This window comes from Pan troglodytes, chromosome 6, assembly GCF_028858775.2.
Source record: "Pan troglodytes isolate AG18354 chromosome 6, NHGRI_mPanTro3-v2.0_pri, whole genome shotgun sequence".
Classification (NCBI taxonomy): Eukaryota; Metazoa; Chordata; class Mammalia; order Primates; family Hominidae; genus Pan; species Pan troglodytes.
The window spans coordinates 59,491,558-59,511,762 of NC_072404.2; the positions used below are offsets into that span (position 1 = coordinate 59,491,558).

Here is a 20,205-nt window from a genome sequence, read left to right on the forward strand (position 1 = left end):
CACGCAGGTGAGGCCATGCGGATGAGGCCAGCAGGTGAGGCCGGCAGGTGAGGCTTCCGTTGACCAAGGGCAGGCCCAGACACCATGCATAGGTTTCCAGCCAGGAGCCAGGCTCCGCAGGTGGAGGCGGTTTTGCAGACAGCTCTCGGTGTCGATTTGACTACTCACTAAGATCTTCTGAGTAACACTGTACATAACTGTTTCCATGTTTTCTATTAATGTGCTATGATTTCATTCCCTCCAGTTGTGAATATTAAGCCAGTGAAACATGGAAAAGGAATGACTCTCTGTATCCATATGGTCACTTAGAATATTTGCATGAACTTTAAATGTTCTGCAGGTTTATTAATGGGAAAATGTAGAAATAGAAATGTGGGCAATTTGGCCTCACTCAGCCAGAGGAAAATCAATGCTGCTATACATATCGATATCTTAAATTCAGAAGAAATAGGAGTTGAATATTACAGGGTTTCTGCTGATGGCTTCCTATCAGCCATACGATTCTGATTCCAACCCTTGTTACGATGACGAATGGTGCCGCTGGGCATTGGAACCTGGACAATAACATTGATGGAAAGGACGCAGAGAAGCTGGTCTTGGGGATGACGAAATGTTAGAGGTTGAATGCAACCAGTCAGTAGAACCTGTTAAAGCCAACTAAATATGGCCTGAAAAGGACTCCGTACTTCTATTATTTGAGTCCTTGTGGATGAACTGTAACCTAGCTTAATAGTCAGACAAAGTTGAAAACCTAAGTTAGTAGTATATGCACCTGTAACAGTGGCTGAGTGTTGGCCAATCCCAGAGGCCATACTTCAACCACTCATAGAGTGCTGAATGTTCAAACTGCCTTCAAATAAGGCCACTGCAGAGCTGTGACCAGTCTCACTGTTTCTGTACCTCATTTCTGATTCTTATATGCCACTTTACTTTTTTGTCTATAAATTTGTTCCAGTCACGAGGCACCCCTGGAGTCTCTGTGAATCTGCTGTGATTCTGGGGGCTGCCTGATTCAAAAATTGTTCATTGCTCAATTAAACTCCTTCAAATTTAATTCTGTTGAAGTTTTTCTTTATCAGACCCAATGGCTCCATCGTGCCTTTGCTGCTCCACCAGAGACCTGTCCCTTTCCTCTCCAGGACCACATTCAGACAGGGAGGGACTTGTATATTCTAGGTACATTTTGAGAAGTGTGTATTTAGGGGTGGGGCAGAAAGGTCAGCCCCAGTCTGGGTCTGATTCATGGCCCAGTCAGACCACAGGGCTGGAGCAGGAAAGAAGTGGGCACCCTAATCAGAGCAGTGAAGGGCATCTTGGCAAGCAAGCCAGTCACAGGGGAGCCTAGTTCTAGCGGGGCCCACAAAGTCTGCTATTTTGGAGGTCCTCTTAAGTAGAAGATGAACTATGAACATGGAATTGTGTGCAAAGATGGGAAAGGGGCCCCTGCTTGTTACCAGAAAGGGGTCCAGATCCAGACCCCAAGACAGGGTTCTTGAATCTCGCACAAGAAAGAATTCAGGGCAAGTCCATGGAGTAAAGTGAAAGCAAGTTTGTTAAGAAAGTAAACGAATAAAAGAATGGCTACTCCATAGGCAGAGCAGCCCAGAGGGCTGCTGGTTGCCCATTTCTATGGTTACTTCTTGATTATATGCTAAATAAGAGGTGGGTTATTTATGCCTCCCCCTTTTAGACCACATAAGGTAACTTCCGAACTTTGCCATGGCATTTGTAAACTGTGATGGTGCTGGTGGGAGTGTAGCAGTGAGGATGACCAGAGGTCACTCTCATAGTCATCTTGGTTTTGGTGGGCTTTTGCCAGCTTCTTTACTGCTACCTGTTTTATCAGCAGGGTCTTTATGACCTGTATCTTGTGCCAACCTCCTATCTCATCCTACGACTTAGAATGCCTAACCATCTGGGAATGCAGCCCAGTAGATTTCAGGCTTAATTTACCCAGCCTCTATTTAAGATGAAGTTGCTTTGGTTCCAATGCCTCTGATGGGCCCACAAGGAAAGGCTGATGAAGATCAGGCTTTATTGACTTCATGGTGAATCTGCCCCTGAAGCATAAAAGACACAGTCGAGCTTCTAATTCCTGACTATGAAACTGCTTGTACATCACCCATTAATCTCTTACCCAAACCACATTTTAAAATTATATATACAAATAACACAAGCTAAGAGGTACACCGGAAGAAGTTTCTAAATTGATACTTGTTTTCATTTGAGAAGAGAGGAAGAAACATGAGTAGTAGGAAATTAATCTAAACCAGGTTCTTCCTGTGCACGGGAACAGGGCAAGACGCCTTTTATACTAACTCACTTTAATTCTCACCAAAGCCTAGGGGATTTTATTTTCCCTCTCATACAGATGACCATTAAGCTGAAAGATGTTAAGAAATCCTAAAAGACTTACCAGAGGTTATATAAGAGTGATGGAGAATGACTAGAATTAACCTCAAGGCTTTCTGGGTCAGAAGCAAGTCAATGAAAAATGGGGTCCTTCGGGAAGGAGATTCTTGGTTAAAAAAAAAAAATCTTGTAACCTTCAAAGTCCGGGAAATAATATGGTAAAGGAAATCCAGGAACCAGGAAGGGGAATTTGAAAAAATGTGAATTCCATGTTTTCTAAGGAATAAACTGTTTCATGGCCAGCAAAGCAAGGGGAACCTGATTAAGACTATAGGCCACTGCCCATGGCTCCCTGAAGATGGGCATAGTTTTCACTGAGTGCTTTAGAATCCTTCCAGTCCATCCATCGTTAAGTAGCCCTTGTGTCTTTACATCGCATTAAAAACATCTCATTGTCTAAGTTCACTAAGTGAACAAACCTATAATTATAATAATGGATTGAATTCCAACAGCCACTTGAATAGCTAAATCCAACATTTGGTCTTTGTGAAGTTAGTTTCTTTCTTGAGGTTGTTTTTTGGTACACACACGTACACACATACACACACACAAACACACTCTTACGTATATATACATATATGTGTATAAAATATAAGGGTAGAAAAAAACAGGCACAGTGTTTCTGGTAATTTATGAACTAGACAATTGCCACTGGTGTACACTATATAATCATGCTTAGTTTGGCTCTGCTTAGATCCTGGCTCTAAGTAAAAAACATATACCACATTACATAAATATAAAAAATATATTTTTGGTAAAATCATTTTTAAGCTTCTATATTGCACTACACACTGTAACATATTTTTCAATGTTGTCAAAGCCTTTTGAAGACAAGTGCTATCACTCCTTTTACAGAGGAAGAAACAGGGCTTAGAGAGATGAAATAACATGTCTAAGTTCACACAATTATAGGAGCAGGGAAGGTGACAACTATTCCAGAAACGCTGAGATAAATATTTGTACTAGAATTGAATTTGTTTTAATGTAGATAAAGCCAAGCAGAGCCAAGACATTCTAGGAACATCTTTATAAAAGTAAAAGTGGGGTCGGGCTGTAGATCACGCCTGCAAGCCCACTACTTTAGGAGGCCAAGGTCTGAGGATTGCTTGAGCCTAGGATTTTGAGACCAACCTAGGCAACGTACTGAGATCCTGTTTCTATTACAGGTGGAGCGCCTATAGTCCCAGCTACTGGGGAGGCTGAGATGGGAGGATTGCTTGAGCCCTGGAGTTTGAGGCTGCAGTGAGCTATGAGCAAAACACTGCACTCCAGCCTGGATGACAGAGCAAGACTCTCTCTCAAAAAAAAAAAAAAAAAAAAAAAGTAAAAAGAAATTTTATTTTTTGTTTCTTTCATTTTTTTTAACTTTTATTTTAGTTTCGGGAGTACATGTACAGATTTGCTACATAAGTAAACATGTGTCACAGGCGTTTGTTGTACAGATTACTTCATCACCCAGGTATTAAGTCCAGTACCCAATGGTTATCTTTCCTGCTCCTTAAGTAGACCCCAGTGTCTCTTGTTTCCTTCTTTGTGTTTACAAGTTCTTATTATTTAGCTCTGTAAGTGAGAATATATGGTATTTGGTCTTCTGTTCCTGTGTTGGCTTGCTAATAGCCTCCAGCTCCATCCATGTTCCTGCAAAAGACATGATCTCCTTTTTATATGGCTGCTTAGTACTCCATGCACCGCATTTTCTTTATCTAGTCTGTCGTTGGTGGACATTTAGGTTGATTCCGCATCTTCACTTTTGTGAATAGTGCTGCAATAAATGTTTTCACCCATGTATCTTTATAGTAGAATGATTTATATTCCTCTGGGCATATACCCAGTAATGCGATAGCTGGATTGAATGGTAGTTCTCATTTTAGATCTTTGAGGAATGCCAGCTTCATATGAATTATATATATCCCAGACAGAATATCATAATGTATATTTCATTATTGAAAAAACTGACCACTGCACTATTTTTCATTTAAAAACAATTAGAAAGATAAACATAAATAATGTAATAATTTCCAAAAATTTTCACATCAGTAGTTCTCATAGTTAATATTCACCACTGTAATTTGTGTGACAAGGTTCGTCACAGGAAAAAGATTTTTGTTTTTGTTTTTTAATCAATTATTAATATTTTGTGGTTTTTTTTAGTCTTAGTCTAGCAAGCTTCTCATAGATGAAAATTATAACCCAATAGGGTTGGAAGAGTAATATTTATTCTACTTGCTAGGGCTATTAATTATTTTCTTAGTGTTTAACTGTGAATGCTTATGTTTACTAAAATAAGTCTGTTTTTATACATACACCAAAAACAAATGTTTGAAGCAAAACTAGTCTCTTCTCAGATAGCAGGTTAATGGGTGCTCTTGGTGAGCTGTGGTGACTGGGGACATAAACAAGAAAGCTTCCAGGTTGCTAGGCATGTCTTGTTTCTTGACTTGCTGCTGGTTATATAAATTCAGTTTGAAAAAATTCATCAAGAATACTACTGGTATGTTGCGATATATAATGATATGTGACTTTTCTGTATTTATATTAAACTTCAATTTAAAGGTTTTAAAAAATCCACAAATGTTGGAAACTGTTCTTTAAAAAGTAATTTTGTAAATGATAATTTTGATGTATTTTTAAGAAAACTATGGGGCTCAGTGAAATGGAGATCTACAGCTCTTTTGGCACATAGCACTCCATAATTCACTCGAGTTTTAAATATTATTGGTTTCTAAATATAAATAGAGTGTCTTCACGACTTAATTTTCCCAAATTTATTTATTTGACCCCAGAACTTGCTGACCTCTAATCATCTCATTTTCAAAATGAAATCAGTAGATCTATAACTGGAATGATTTTAGGGTATTAAAATTATGTTTCAAAGTCTTTAATGAGAAGTGATTGATAGTAGCTGCAATTTCCCCATAGTACTGATAGGCCCCGCAGAGGGAGCCCATGCTCATACTGTCTCCAGTTGAGGGATTGAGTTCCTCCTATTATCATGGTATCTATGCTACTCCCAGAGTGTCTCCAGTGTAGACTTCTCTTCTGAGATCCAAAGCCCTGTGTCTAATTGCCTCCCTGATCATTGTACTTGAATATCTAGCAGCTAAAGAAAGATGAGACCTGATATTCCAATCTTGTCCTGCCAAAGCCCTACAAACCTATTCTTTTTTTCCTAATTTCAGCAGGCAAGGCTGACATCCAACCAGTGCTAATTCTGGATGCCTCTTGCCATTCCTTTCCTATCTCTCACCGCTCACGTCACCACATCCTGTGTATTCACCAGGCAGTGGATTCCCTCTCCTCTTTCATCGGAACTCATTACCTTCTTTTCATTCCTTGAACACTCCAAGCTCTTTATTACCTTAGGACTTTCAGGTACAAAAGTATCCCTGGAAGTATTTTTTTTTCCCATTCTCTGCACAGTTGAGTTGTTCTCATTTGTAACTCAGGAAGTATTTTTAAAGAGGTATTTTAATCTACCAAGGAAAAAGCTCATTCACCTTTTTTCCTCTAACATCGTTTTTCTTTCTCGTAACAGTCTGTTATTTTTCCCCGTAGCAATTAGCACAATTAAATTATAAATATATTTGTTTACTTGCCAGGCCACATAATCACACAAGTCAATGCATGAGCCATTTCCTTAAAATAATATATATACTCCATATTTGTATTTTGTGGAATATATATTATACATGTGATATATATTTAGTTATGTGAATCAATTATATACATAATTATTATTATATTCGTTCTGTTTCTCTAGAAGCTAATCCTTGACTAATTCAATTAACATGTTCAGAAATTGGCTGATTTTGAGTTTCAAGTGGGGAACCAAGGCTTTTACTCAGACTGTAAAAGCTGTGGAGAGACGCTTCCGTTCCTTGAGACGGGAAAGACAAGAGTCCTATTTTGGCTGAAAGAAAGTGAACATTGTGCCAGTGTTCACTTTCTTTTGTGTTCACTGGTGTTTCGTGTTCATTTCAGTGTTCACTGGTTCACAGTGAAATGAACCAGCCTTGGAGGCTGTTAAGAGTTCACAAAACGTTGTTCACAGTCCAACAACTCATTGGAAGAGCAATGCACTGGCTTAATTCTGGAAACGGGGCCACGTGAAACAGGCTCGGTGAATGACAACAAGGGTAAAGCTAAACCTGTGGGCCTGGACTCAAAGCATGCTCCATGTGCTCTGTGTGCTTGTATGTGCTTTCATATAGTCTCGCCCTGAACACTGATTCCTTTGACAAAAGCGAAAATGAATTTAAGTCCGGGAGTGGTGGCTCACGCCTGTAATCCCAGCACTTTGGGAGGCCAAGGCAGGTGGATCATGAGGTCAGGAGTTCGAGACCAACCTGGCCAACATAGTGACATCCTGTCTCTACTAAAAATACAAAAAATTAGCCAGGCATGGTGGTGGGCACCTGTAATCCCAGCTACTGAGGAGGCTGAGACAGGAGTATCACTTGAACCTGGGAGGTGGAGGTTGCAGTGAGCTGAGATTGCACCATTCCATGCCAGCCTGGGTGACAGAGCGAGACTCTGTCTCAAAAAAAAAAAAGGAAAGAAAAGAAAATGAACTTAAAAATCCAGAGCACACACATATCAGGGGAGTAGCAATGGCACATCAAATTCAAATTGAATATTTTCTGTGATCTGACTATTAGAGTGCTGGGAATATTTAATAATTCTATTGATGAAATGGATTATAAAGATATAGTAGTACATATATATTGCATTATTTAAGGAGTTCTAACAATTTTATAGCCATTTTTGAAGTAATTAATATTCAGTTTTAGATATAAGAAAAGGTGACAAAGAATTGCTAGCAGAGACTTTAGTCCCATGGGGAAAATCTTAAAGTGCCAATATTAAAATTTCATTTATATGTCATACCTTGTAATGCAAATGGCAAAGATGAATACTTTCCTCTGACAAATAAAGATATAAAGCACTGAGAAGTTCCAGTTCCTTATCTAACGTAAACCAACTTTTCAGTGCAGAAGCTGAGGGATAAAGGATACAGTTTTTCCTGCAAGTGGTGTTGGCATTCCCCGTGCTGAATTCCAGTTATGAGAACAGGAAGCAGTGACAGCAGCAGGCTGATGGAAATCTAGGAGCAGGGACTGTTTGAAGAGTGTTGGTCTTTGTCAGATTTCCTGAGCATATTGCTTTTTTTTTTTTCTTTTTTTGAGACAGAGTCTCGCTCTGTCACCTAGGCTTGAGTGCAGTGGCGAGATCTCAGCTCACTGAAGTCTCCGCCACCTGGGTTCAAGCACTTCTCCTGCCTCAGCCTCCTGAGTAGCTGGGACTACAGGCGTGTGCCACCACGCCTGGTTAATTTTTGTATTTTTTAGTAGAGATGGGATTTCATCATGTTGGCCAGGATGGTCTCGATCTCTTGAACTCATGATCTGCCTGCCTCAGCCTCCCAAAGTGCTGGGATTGCAGGCATGAGCCACCGTGCCCAGCCGCATATCGCTTTTATAGAAGTATTTCAACTAGTGAGCAGGAGGCTTCACACAGACAGACAATGTCTGTTCCACAACAATTCCATAATGCCTACGCAGATGAATTAGGCAATTGTCCCTTTTATTATTTGATTGGTCAAAGTCTAAGTTCCACTTGGACAATTATTTGTTAGGAAGCACCAAAATGTCATCTCTGCATCATTCTTTTGCAGGCACTAATTCCATCTATTCTATAGGAAAATAGATGTGCATCTTAGTTCTAATTCACAGTGGCAGTTAAAGGACCTACAAAAGTAAGAACCTACAAAAACAATCTAGGGTATATTAAATACATCAGACATTTCATCTAATTTGACTCCTTTTCTTTTGTTTTCTAGACAAGGTCTCCAGATTTGCCACCCATGCTGAGTGCCGTGGTGTGATCATGGCTTATTTCAACCTCAACCTCCCCTACTCAAGCGATCCTCCTGCCTCAGCCTCTGGAGTAGCTGGGACTACAGGCACGCACCACCACACCCAGCCATAATTTGCCTCTTGCTGTAACTAAAAGGTCACAAAAACAAAGAATTCTAAAAAATCTTCTTCTTAAGTATGTTTAGTATTTATCATGATGACAATGTTCTAAATTGCACCTGCCTCCACTAGCAGAATGCCAGGATTACTGCCAGACAGAGAATTTGGACTGCTGGTCCAGGGACATAGCTGTGAAATGCACCAAGGACAGCAGAGTGTGTTTCGGAGAAAGCCAGGTAGCTCTTGATGGGGCCTATATGAGTACTTATTCCTGCTGATAGGAAAAAATGATTAGAAAAATCTCATTTCTTTATTCATTTCTACTCTGAGAGCTTTTTACTTCTAGAAACACGGTCTTAGTTTTCTGTGTTATTATGGTTTTTTTTTTGAAACTGACAAAATTTCACAATTAATTTATGTTCATTCAAATGTTTAATAATTATACCTTGAATTTGTCTTATAATTAGTATTTTCTTGTTATTTCCAACAAGAGATAGTGTGCAGGAAAAGGGACTAGATCAGGTTGAGAGAGCCAGGGGTGTTCAGTCAAGCAGGCAGAACTCAGGACACTGAACGGGGTGAGTAAGAGGCAGCCAGAGTCCCCAGACCGCAGAGGAGGGTCCAAAGGACAGCTTTTCATGATCCAAGAAGGAAATCTCCTTCAATAACATCTCTCCTTCAAGAAGCTGGGGGTGTCGCTGGGATTTAAGGTAGAGATTTCAGTCTTAGATTGAGGGAAGGAAGGGAGGCAAAAGGAAGGAAGCCTCGCATCCTCATGCGAAGAAGCCAGCTTGTAGAAATGAAGCTCAAAATGATCCCTACAGCACAAGCAGTCCAGGGCATGTGGACTCCTGCTGGGTTGGGGCCAGGACAAGAGAAGAAAGTTTGATACAGGCCTGAGGCTCGGGAGCCCTGCACTGGCTGTGCGTCTCTACAACCATCCCAGAGTCGGCCCAGGTACCAGGTCTTCTGACTCAGATAAAGATCACACATGACTCGCCTGAAAACTTGAGGCAGAGGTGTGCCATTGTCACAAAAGGCGCTGTCAGGGTGGAGGCTCAGGGAATGATAGAGGAGCTCTTGAATCACCCTGGAGAAATTTTACCTCGGTCAGACAGCTACAGAGCCGACTTAATATTTTGATTTAAAATCTAGATTATTTGGGGGCTGGTTTGGAAATGGGGGAGATCTGTGAGTCCAGGCATGGTAGCAGGAAGAGAAGAGGCTTCCTTGTAACCCTACTGACCCTTCCTCTCACTTGTCCCAAAAGCACAGGGTGAGAGACAAGAACATTGGTACAGTGCGTTCAGGAACCTTTTCAACTTTTTATGTGTAGCGTACCAAAATATTTTTTCACACATGCAAAGACAGTGGTCAGGGGCTATTCTGGCTGGTTAGAAAAAAGGATGTGACGTTTTCCAGTCCCTGGGTGGGTCTCAGTTCTCTTAGAGGCTCTGCCTCTCACTCACACCTCTGCTAGAGGAATGCGAGGAAGCTCTGACAAGATTGTGATCTGGGGACACGTTTGCCACCTCAGCGCCAAGGCTGACGTGGGGACGTGGGCTACTCAGTGATAGCACTTTACCCAGGGTACCAAGGGCACTTAATGACACCGACAGTTCTGTTTACATCCTTCTCCACTGCCTCCAGCATCATTCAAGGCGTAATCTCTTGGAAAAGTTTGATTAGAATGAATTCTAGTTTGGCGTAGGTTATTATGCACTTAAATTGGCTAAACTTAGCTTCATATATCAAACATAAGATATACATCTCTAGAGATGCATCTGTGGAGAACTCCATAGGCACCAGTATATATTATTCTAAGTTTTACCTCTTTTCTTGTGGATTACTAACTTTGTGGTTCTCCATTGATTAGGTTTATATGCAATTTTCTTAGAAAATGTCAACTCCAATTCTGCAACATACTGAGCCCCTTTATTGGAAACTTCAAAGTTCCTAGTCCAATCCTAATTCTAGATCTTACTTCATATGTTGTTTTTATCTTCTCTTGGGTAATGGGTCATTTCAAGGGTGATTTTTTTTAACTTTATCTTATTGGGGATATAAGTGCAGATAAAGGAGATACAGACAAGCATTTAATTTTTTTTTTCAGTGCAGTGATTATGGAGTCAGGGTAGTATTTCTGCTGTGTATGGTAAACTCCATAGGATCTCATTTATTCATGGTTAAAGGCTTTCCTAGGGAAACCAGTATGCTAACTTCAGGCAGATAATAAAACCTGAGGTATATGGAGAGTGTCTACTTTGACACATTCAGGGCTAGCCCTCTCCTGCTGGTGCAGTTCAATGTGAATTTAGTCATTTGTGGTCACTTAACAGCAAAGAGATCTTTCTACAGAGTCTAGCTGTGCTGATTATCAAACTGGGGAAAATTGATGGCCATTTGTTATGGCTAATAACACAGGTGCCGGTCAACTTTATAAAAATGTAGAAAAGTATTTGCGGTGAAAATTATCCTAACCATTGTGGAAAAATGCCCATCCCATTTCAATTCATACCTGAATACATATAGGGACTACAGTTCTCAGACCTGCAGTGAGTTCTGACCAATGGAATTCAGTGGGATGATAGATGCTGCCTTTGAAGCCACCCCATCAACTGGCTCATCTCCTCCTGTCTCAGCTCTTTCTCCTTCTGCATCCTGATGCAGGACCACTGCACAACCTCACAAACCTTATGTGGAAAGTAGTGGAGCCACCAGATGTTATGGGTATCCTTTAATGGAGAACTTTACACTACTTTGAAATGACAGTTTTATACTTTTCATAAGAAAGAAATAAACTTCCATTGTACTAAGCCACTGTGTTTTGAGCTTTGTTGGTTAAATGGTGAGCAATATCCTAACGATTGCACTGAAACACCACTTCTCCACCATGGGAGCAATGGAACTTAGAATTGTAGAGTGAACAAGGTGGATGACAAGGAAAATAATGGGAACAGGCATTTTATATATACAATTATGGAAAGCACACCAGAGTCTTCTTTCTTTTAATGTAGCTGCTATGCTCCTCGGATCTTCCAGTTAGAAATGTGTTCTAGAAGATACTCAGAAGTGATCTTCGAGGTAGATTGACTCTAGGTGGGTAAGGTCTGTGACTACTGTGTTCACTCAGCATGCTGGGGCTCTGAGGCAGAATTAAATAAAAATAATCACCATTACTCCTAGATGGCATGTCTAATGTGCCTAAATTTAGGATAAATGGCTAACTGTACACACACACACACACACACACACACACACAGGCACACTTATGTAGCATGTCAGTTATATAATACAAGATATTTCACTAACCAGAAAATAAACAAAAGAAGCCAAAATGTGACTCATTCCTGGTGGTTCCCGGGATGGCTTTATAGTTATGACCCAGACTGGGTAACCTGTTGTCAGCAATCAGAATGTGGTATTAATTAGAAGTACTAAGCTGAGGGATTACCAGCCCCCGGGCCAGAAGCAGAATCTATAATATTTAAACAACAATATGTGAGTAGTGTAAGTATTAGCTCAAAAATCATTTGTTTTTAGAAAAAGGAAATTAGGAATTGCCTGCCTGTGTTACAATTTTAATGTCGTGATTCCTTTTGTCCAGCTGATGCTGTGTCTGCTGATGTGGCAGCACCTTGCCTGGGCTGTTGTGATGGCTCATTCGTTCCTCAGCAGTTTCAAAGTGGCTAATGAAATTCAGGCAACCTCCCCTCAGAGTTCCTTGGTCCACCAGTTCTTCTAGTTTTTGTTGTTTTGTTTTATTTTGATTTGCTTTTACATTTCCTTACATTTATTATAGATGAATAGCAATTAAGATCTTCAAGGACAGAGTGGGAAAAATAAAATTTATTGTTTTCCTAATGTTCAAGGATTTTAAATAAATTGTTTTGGGAGCTGTAGAATAAGAATTTTAATAACCCTATTGTCGTTGTTATAATGCTAAAGATAATTTAAACTTGTACAATAGATAAATATTTAGCACTTTCTAATACATTATTACTGTATCATCCATCATAGATTGATTTCTAGTGTAAATAGAATGTAATTCTGTTTAGGTATGGAACAAATTACTTCCGCCATAATGGTATAAATAATTGTGAGAGAAATTGATTTATAAGAAAGAAGTGTGATCCTAGAATCCAAATATATTAGTGCAAGAATTTACAGGTATTCTAAAATAGTTTCTTTACCCTATAGGTGAAATCTCAAATCTGGTTTCAGATTCCTCAGCAATGTTTCTTGATCGTATCTATCCAAAAATACATCATTAGTTACCAGTACTTCTTTTGCATTCTAGTCCATTATTCTCACGGAGCATTTCAGGACTATTTTCAAATTTTAATTTAATTTTCTTCCACCAACCATAAAATATCCTTACTGCTATCTCAATCAGTTAATCTTCCTAGCCCCTTATCTTCTCTATTTATTTTTATAAAATATGCATAGCTGCAACCACACAAATACAACAACAAAAAATGAGGGCATTTATTTTAGCAAAATTTACATATAAATATTGTTAACATAAAATGTGATTTAGACAGAAAAAGACCACCCAATTTTTTATTTGATCCTATTGGCATTATGGATTAGGATTTATAGTGAAATTTGTGCTGAATGAAAATGATTTAAGTTCTGAAAATGTCACATGAAAAAATAATAACCTATTCATTGAACATGAGTAGGTACTATTGTATATGCATATGTATACGTATACGTATACGTATATGTATATAAGCCTGTGTGAATATTTGTAGCAACTTGGTTCATAATTACTAAAAAATAAGATATCCTTCTTACCTTTTTAATATCTGTAGGACATGTAGTTATATTTTCTTTTTCAATCCTGATATTGGTAATTTGTGTTTTCTCCTTTTCTTTTTCTTGTTCTGCCTCACTAAAATTATTGGTTTAATTAATTTTTAAGAAAATCACTTTTAGCTTTGTTTTTCTTTTTATGTTTAACAGCTTTATTGAGCTATAATTCACATACCATAAAACTCACCCATTGTAAGTCTACCACTTGTCTTAGTCCACTTGGGCTGCTATAACAACAATTTCAGAAACTGGCTGGTTTGTAAAGAACATAAATTTATTTATTACAGTTCTAGAAGCTGGGAAGTTCAAGACAGAATGAATTAACAGCCTGTCATATACCCATACAATGGAATACTTAGTATTCAAAAAGAAAAAGAAAAATACTATCAATTTACACAACAATTTGAATGAATTTTAAATGCATTTTGTTAGGTGAAAGAATCTAAACCCAGAAGGCCACATATAGCATGATTTCATTTGTATGACAATAAGAAAAAAATCAAAATGATAGAGGCAGAATATAGTTCAGCGGTTAGTGAGAATAAAGGGATTAATTCTAAAGAAAATGTTTATAGTAAAAACACTGTTCTGTATGATATACAAATAATATTTGTTTGTCAAAACCAATAGAAATGTACATTATAAATTTTACTGTGTACAGTTTTTTAAAAAGCAGGATGTCAGTGGATCCAAGAATAAAATGTACTCTGCAAAAAATTAGCCTAAATGCATTAAATATGTCACTTAAGAGGGCGTAGAGAAAGGAAGTGACCTAAGTTCCTTTGGAAAACAATATCTCGAGTGAACACCAGGAAGCTAAGAATAACAGAAACTGTACAAAAACATTGTACCCTAGTTGGCAAACTTTCTTCTTACAGGGATATATGTTGCCAATTCTGAAACTATTTTACACATATACTAGAGTTGAAGAAATAAGGAAATAAATCATAAATAACAGGGGCTAGGATTCTCACTTTCAGAAGAAGAAGTTACTCGTAAACATCATGGACAAATAAAATCAATCCTATGGTGCTGAATTAGCTTTGGAAGTATCAGTATAAGCTCATTTATCTTAATGTATATTTAGATAACACACAAATAAATACAAATATGAATGTATACCTGGGTTACTATACATACCTATATCTCTTAGCTCTGTTTGCCAAGAGTGCCTAGAAGCAGTGAGCCCCCAGCAGCAATGAACACGCCTAGTGCCCGGATTTTGGTTTCTAAATGCCACCCTCCAATGAAAAGAAACAGGAATTTTGGAAGAAGAGCTGATTTTAGAGTTGGGATGATAAATACACGATGAGCTTGTAGTATCTTGTTTTGTCAGAAAGTAAGATGTGCTTTGTTGCTACCAAAGAAAGAAAGAAAGAAAATGCCTCTATCTTTATAGAGGCATATCTAAAGGACACAGAAGATAACCTAAAACAAATCCCTCAATGTACAAATCTAGAATTTGAATTTGAATAATAATAATAATGGTATTGTTGTAGAGATCTCAAAGAATGAAATATTCATTTCAAAGAATGAAAGTTCATATTGCTGTAAATAAGTGATTAAATAAATATATTGGCAGAAGACACAATTCTTTACAGGAAAATTCAAAAAAAAATGAAAATAACTTCCTTCCAAACACCATGAGGTGTAGCTTAATTCCTCTTTCCTGGAGTGTGAGTTTGACTTAGTGATTCTCTTTTCAAGGACATAGTCTGGAAAGTTAGAATAGTAACTTTATGCCAGACAACACCTTAATCAAGTGACCAAGGTGAATGCTGTGTGATAAGTCATGCTGTGTTGGTGTCACATATTCTCACATTTTATGTGATGGAGACACTTCATCTCTATGATGCTCTGAAAAACAACCTATAGCTCCAATATAGCCATGATAAAACTTCAGAGACTCAAATTGAGGGACACTCTACAAAATGCCTGAATCATACTCTTCAAAATTCTCAAGGTTATGTAAACAGGAAGATTGAGAAATTTTCACAGACTGGAAACTAAGGGGACATGATGATTGAATTCAATGCAGTCTCTTAAGTCAGATCCTGGAGAAATAAAAGGATATTAATTGGGAAGCTCATAAAATCTAAAGATGCTGTTTAGGTAATAGTATTATGCCAACGATAATTTTTTAATTTTGCATTAATTTAATAATTTTGGATTACAGTTGTGTAAAATGTTAACATTAGGGGAAGCTAAGGGAACGTCCCTGGGAACTCTTCATACTATCTTTGCAATTCTTCAGTGAATCTAGCATTATTCAAAAATTTTTTACAAGTTTAAAATGTCTGAAAAGTATAATTCTTATATATCAAGTACAACATGTTTATAATTTGAGAAACTTTAAATACATGTCATGGAAATAACCTGAGATGATTATCACCCTGCATGTTCAGGGCTTCAACGTGAGTTTAGTTTATGCATTAAGTCCTCTAAAGAAAGAAACTATAAGTATTAATCAGAACTCTTCTCTGACCTATATCATAATTTAATATAACATTCTACATTTAGAAGGGAACTTAAATACAATCTTTTCAAATTTCTTGTACAATATTGTAAAGATCTCTTTCAATGCTTACAGACACAGGCATGTGTCATTATCAAACACTCGGTTCAGAAAATCTTTTTATTGAGCTAACACAAATATGAATTTCATTTTTATCCACTATGTCATTCTAAGCTTCTTATTTTGACAGAAAATAAATCAATTAAATAGCTGTAGCACTTGTATGTGCACATCACAAGGGTAAATAATCCCAAGCATTTTTTGTTTGTTTCAAGAACCCTTGTCACTCTTTAAACTGCATTTAAAAATCTTTATGTATTCCTCACAGTGTCTTACAATTGGAACGAAATGTATTATACCCATTGTTGTTTGATTGATCAAGATTTAAGAGGAACCAGAGAGCTCTTATCTACATATCTTCATTCTGTACCATAACCTAAATTACCATAAGCTCATCACACTATTGAAAAATATTGATGTTGTATACTCAAATTACTTTCACCTGTATTTCCTGTAAGTATTTTGATCCCACACTTTTGAATTAGTTTTTTCTAGAATGAATAAAGCTTTTTAGTTATTGTCATTATATGATTCATCTTATTGTTTTGCCTTTCAAAATTATTTTGAATAATTATATTCCATTTGTTTCATAATCTTAAAGATAGAATGTTATCAATGCCCTCAGCTGAATCATAGATAATAATAACTGTGGGTGAAGGACAGAATTACAAAATACAACTTGTGCAATTCTCCTCCATGTTAAAGTCTACTGTCTTAGAATTTACTAAGAATGAACCAGTCTAACAGTGTATGTAGCATACATGCTTCCATTTTGTTTATTAATTTAAGAGAAATAGTATTCAATCCTTTGGTGAAATTCGATATGTCTACCAAATGTGTGTCTGTCTAGTACTGATTACAAGATTATAAAAATATAAGTTAAATGTACTCTGTGTTAGAGAATAGATGTTTGTCCCTAGTGATGGAAAGTGCTTGTGTGTGTGTGTGTGTGTGTGTGAATATATTTTAATAACCAAAGCTAGATATTGGGCATGATTACATCAAAGTGACTGGTATAGATCTATAGAATCTATGCAATCTACCTTCTATCTTTCCAAAGATATAACAACTAATTTTGTCCTTTTTAGACTAAAACTTTATTTCACATAATCTATTATTTTTCAAGATCATTGACATTGTTTTAGAAATATATTTTTGTGTCATTATTTTCTTATAAACTTTATAAAACACACTGAAGAGTCTTAGATTATTTTCAAAATGAACATATAGGCATCTTAAAGATAATAAAATTTATAAATATTGATGTATAGAAATTAGATTATATGGATATATCTGTTATATACAATTATTATGTCTGTTATATACAGATTATTGTTATGATCTGAGTTGTCTTGCCAAAGTTTATATGTTGAAGACCTAAACCTTAGTATCTCTCAATGAAACTGTATTTGGACATAAGATGTTTAAAGACATAGGTAAGTTAAAATGGAGTCATTAAATGGGGTTAAAATGGGGCCCTAATCCAATATGACTTTTAACAAGAGAAGATTAGCACATACACACACACAGAGGGAAGATCATATGAAGATACAGAAAGATGATTCCCATGTTCAGGCAAAGGACAGAGGCCTCTGCTTGAATAATCATCAACATCATCTCAGAGTTCTAGCCTCTGGAATTGTGAGAAAACTAATTTCTTTTGTTAAAGCCACACAATCTGTTGTTTGGGCATAGCTTTGTTATGGCCAGCCCTAGTAAATTCATAAATATATAACTAAAGATTATTTAGTTCTCATTTTACAAAGATGGCAATTTTTTTTCAACTTTTAGGTTCGGGGTACATGTGCAAGGTTCGTTACATGGGCATATTGTGTCTCACTGAGGTTTGGTGTACAAATGATCCTGCCACCCAGGTAGTGAGGATAGTAACTGATAGGCAGTTTTTCAACCATCCCCTCCTCCATGTGAGTGTTTCCCAGCAGCTATCATTCCCATCTTGGTGCCCATGAGTACTCAATGTTTAGCTCCCACTTACAATTGAGAACATGCAGTATTCGGTTTTCTGTTCCTACTTAAATTCACTTGGGATAATACACTCTAGCTGCATCCATGTTGTGCAAAGACATGATCTTGTTCTTTTTTATGGCTGCATAATATTTCATGGTGTATATGTACTACATTTTCTTTATCCAGTCCACTGTTAATGGGCATCTAGGTTTATTTCATGTCTTTACTACTGCGAACGTCTTTACTATTGTGATGAACATATGCACACAGGTGTCTTTTTGGTAGAATGATGTATTTTCCTTTGGGTATATACCCAGTAATGGGATTGCTGGGTTGAATGGTAGTTCAGTTGTAAGTTCTTTGAGAAATCTCCAAACTACTTTCCGCAGTGGTTGAACTAATTTACATTCCCACCAACAGTGTGTAAGTATTCCCTTTTCTCCACAGCCTCATCAGCACCTGCTGATTTTTGACGTTTTAGTAATAGCCATTCTGACTGGGTGAGGATGGTATCTCATGGTGCTTTTGATTTCAAAGAAAGCAAAAGTTTTGCTGAGAATTACCATGCATATGTCGCATACACATTTTAGTAAAATAGCAAGCACATATGCATACACATAATAGCCTATGGAGGCTGCTCAGACTACATCTAATACAAATTTTCAGTTTTGCTTCGATAAGGGTGAGATCACGAACCCCCCAGTGATATCAGGAAAGAGCCCCTGCACTGCATCCAGCTGGGTCAGCACTCCTGCCCAGACTGCTCTCAGTTTGCGCCAGTGGCTCCCTGCTGGAGGTCCCTATTACTAATCAGAGGCATGAGCATTTGAAAGCACTTTCTCAATGTAGCTTTTAACAATGGATTTTTTTATTGGCTTTATTTCCTACATATTTTGCAAAATGCTTGCTATATACTGTTTCCTCATTTTACGTGATGAAAGTAAGAGAATGATTTTCTTGTTTTCTCTAACCTCTGTATTTTGATTTTGTATTCAACTCTTCCTCATTTTCCCACCTTCATTCTCTGTCTTTATCAATGTTTTAGTGCTGCAGTGGTGCGACGATTATTTAACATCACTTTTGTGGAATAATTTTGTGTTTGAAGTCATCAATATCAAGACATATCATTGTGACATCAATGGTCAGTCAAAGATTCCTAAGAACTTGACTACCCAACCTTGTGACAAATTTGACGACTTCTCCTTTTCAAATATTGCCTAATACTCATAAACATTTTGTTATTTTGTTTATATCAAAGGTGGACATAAAATAACAAGCATGTCTGCTATTTTCATTTACAGATTCTTTTCCTTGTAGATGAAAGAGATGGTTGGTTCCTCAGACTAGCATAAGGCTGTCTTCTGATCATTGGCAAATACTAAGCACCAACTTTTTATTACCCTGAGTCACCTTTGAACAGTATCTTGGCTATAATCATGAACTAGATGCTATTTCAACATAAAGCTAAAGTAAAAAACACTTATTTAAAAATCTATAGGTGATGTACTGCGGAGTGCATAATTGTTTAAAGCAGCATAGTAAAAAAGAGCTCTTTTATCTGCTAATGGGTAAAAAATGGGTTGGTGAAAGTTGCTCTAGCATCCCTGGAAACCAGTAGTTCTCAGTGCCAGAAACAATGCATTAACTTTTAACATAAACTATTTTGGAGTCCTTTGAGAACTCTAAGAACTGCTATATAGCCGTTGGAGTATATATATATATATGGCAGTTCTTGGAGTTCTCAAAGAGAGAGAGAGAGAGAGAGAGAGTGTGTGTGTGTGTGTGTATGTGTATAGCAATTCTTTGAGAGCTCAAATATATATATAGAATATATATATATATATATAACAGTTGGAGTATATATATACTCACATAGAATATATATATTCTATATAGAGAGAATTACATTATCATATGTAAGCATAAGCACATATTATATATAATTACATAAGTTATAGACATATATACATATAATTATATATTCTCTAAAGTTACATATTATAATATATAAAACTTTCATTAGAATCATTACTATAACTTACCTGAACAAATATGACATGTATGACTGAAAATGGTTCACCTCCATGGCAAATGTGGCACACATGATGGACAGCAGGAGAATAGAACTCCACTGTCTCTCACCTGTGATCTATCCTGCCTCTTTGTAATCTTGACATTAACCTTAATTGCTAAATTGGGGGAAAAAAACAAATGGCACTTCAGGTTATCCTCTCTTTGGGAGTCTTCCACCCAAAAAGGAGGCTTCAAATATCAATTGGCTGATATACTCTAATGGCTGCTATTTCCTAAGCAGATGCCGCTGAATTTCATATAATTACCCTGACTCTACTATCCATAATGATTTTTAAGCCACTGATTTTGAGCTATCCATTTTGATTTTGATGGAAGTGAGCTCATCTTGAAAGGGATGTTGACAAGCAATAGAATAGGAGAGCT

The 20,205-nt window shown here is 37.2% G+C and overlaps 1 long non-coding RNA gene across 1 annotated transcript in view; it reads right to left on the reverse strand.

Moving 5' to 3' along the window:
• The window catches only part of LOC107976070 (uncharacterized), a 32,157-nt gene that overhangs the window by 1,900 nt on the left and 10,052 nt on the right, over positions 1 to 20,205 (reverse strand). The gene's annotated exons all lie outside the window — the stretch shown is intronic.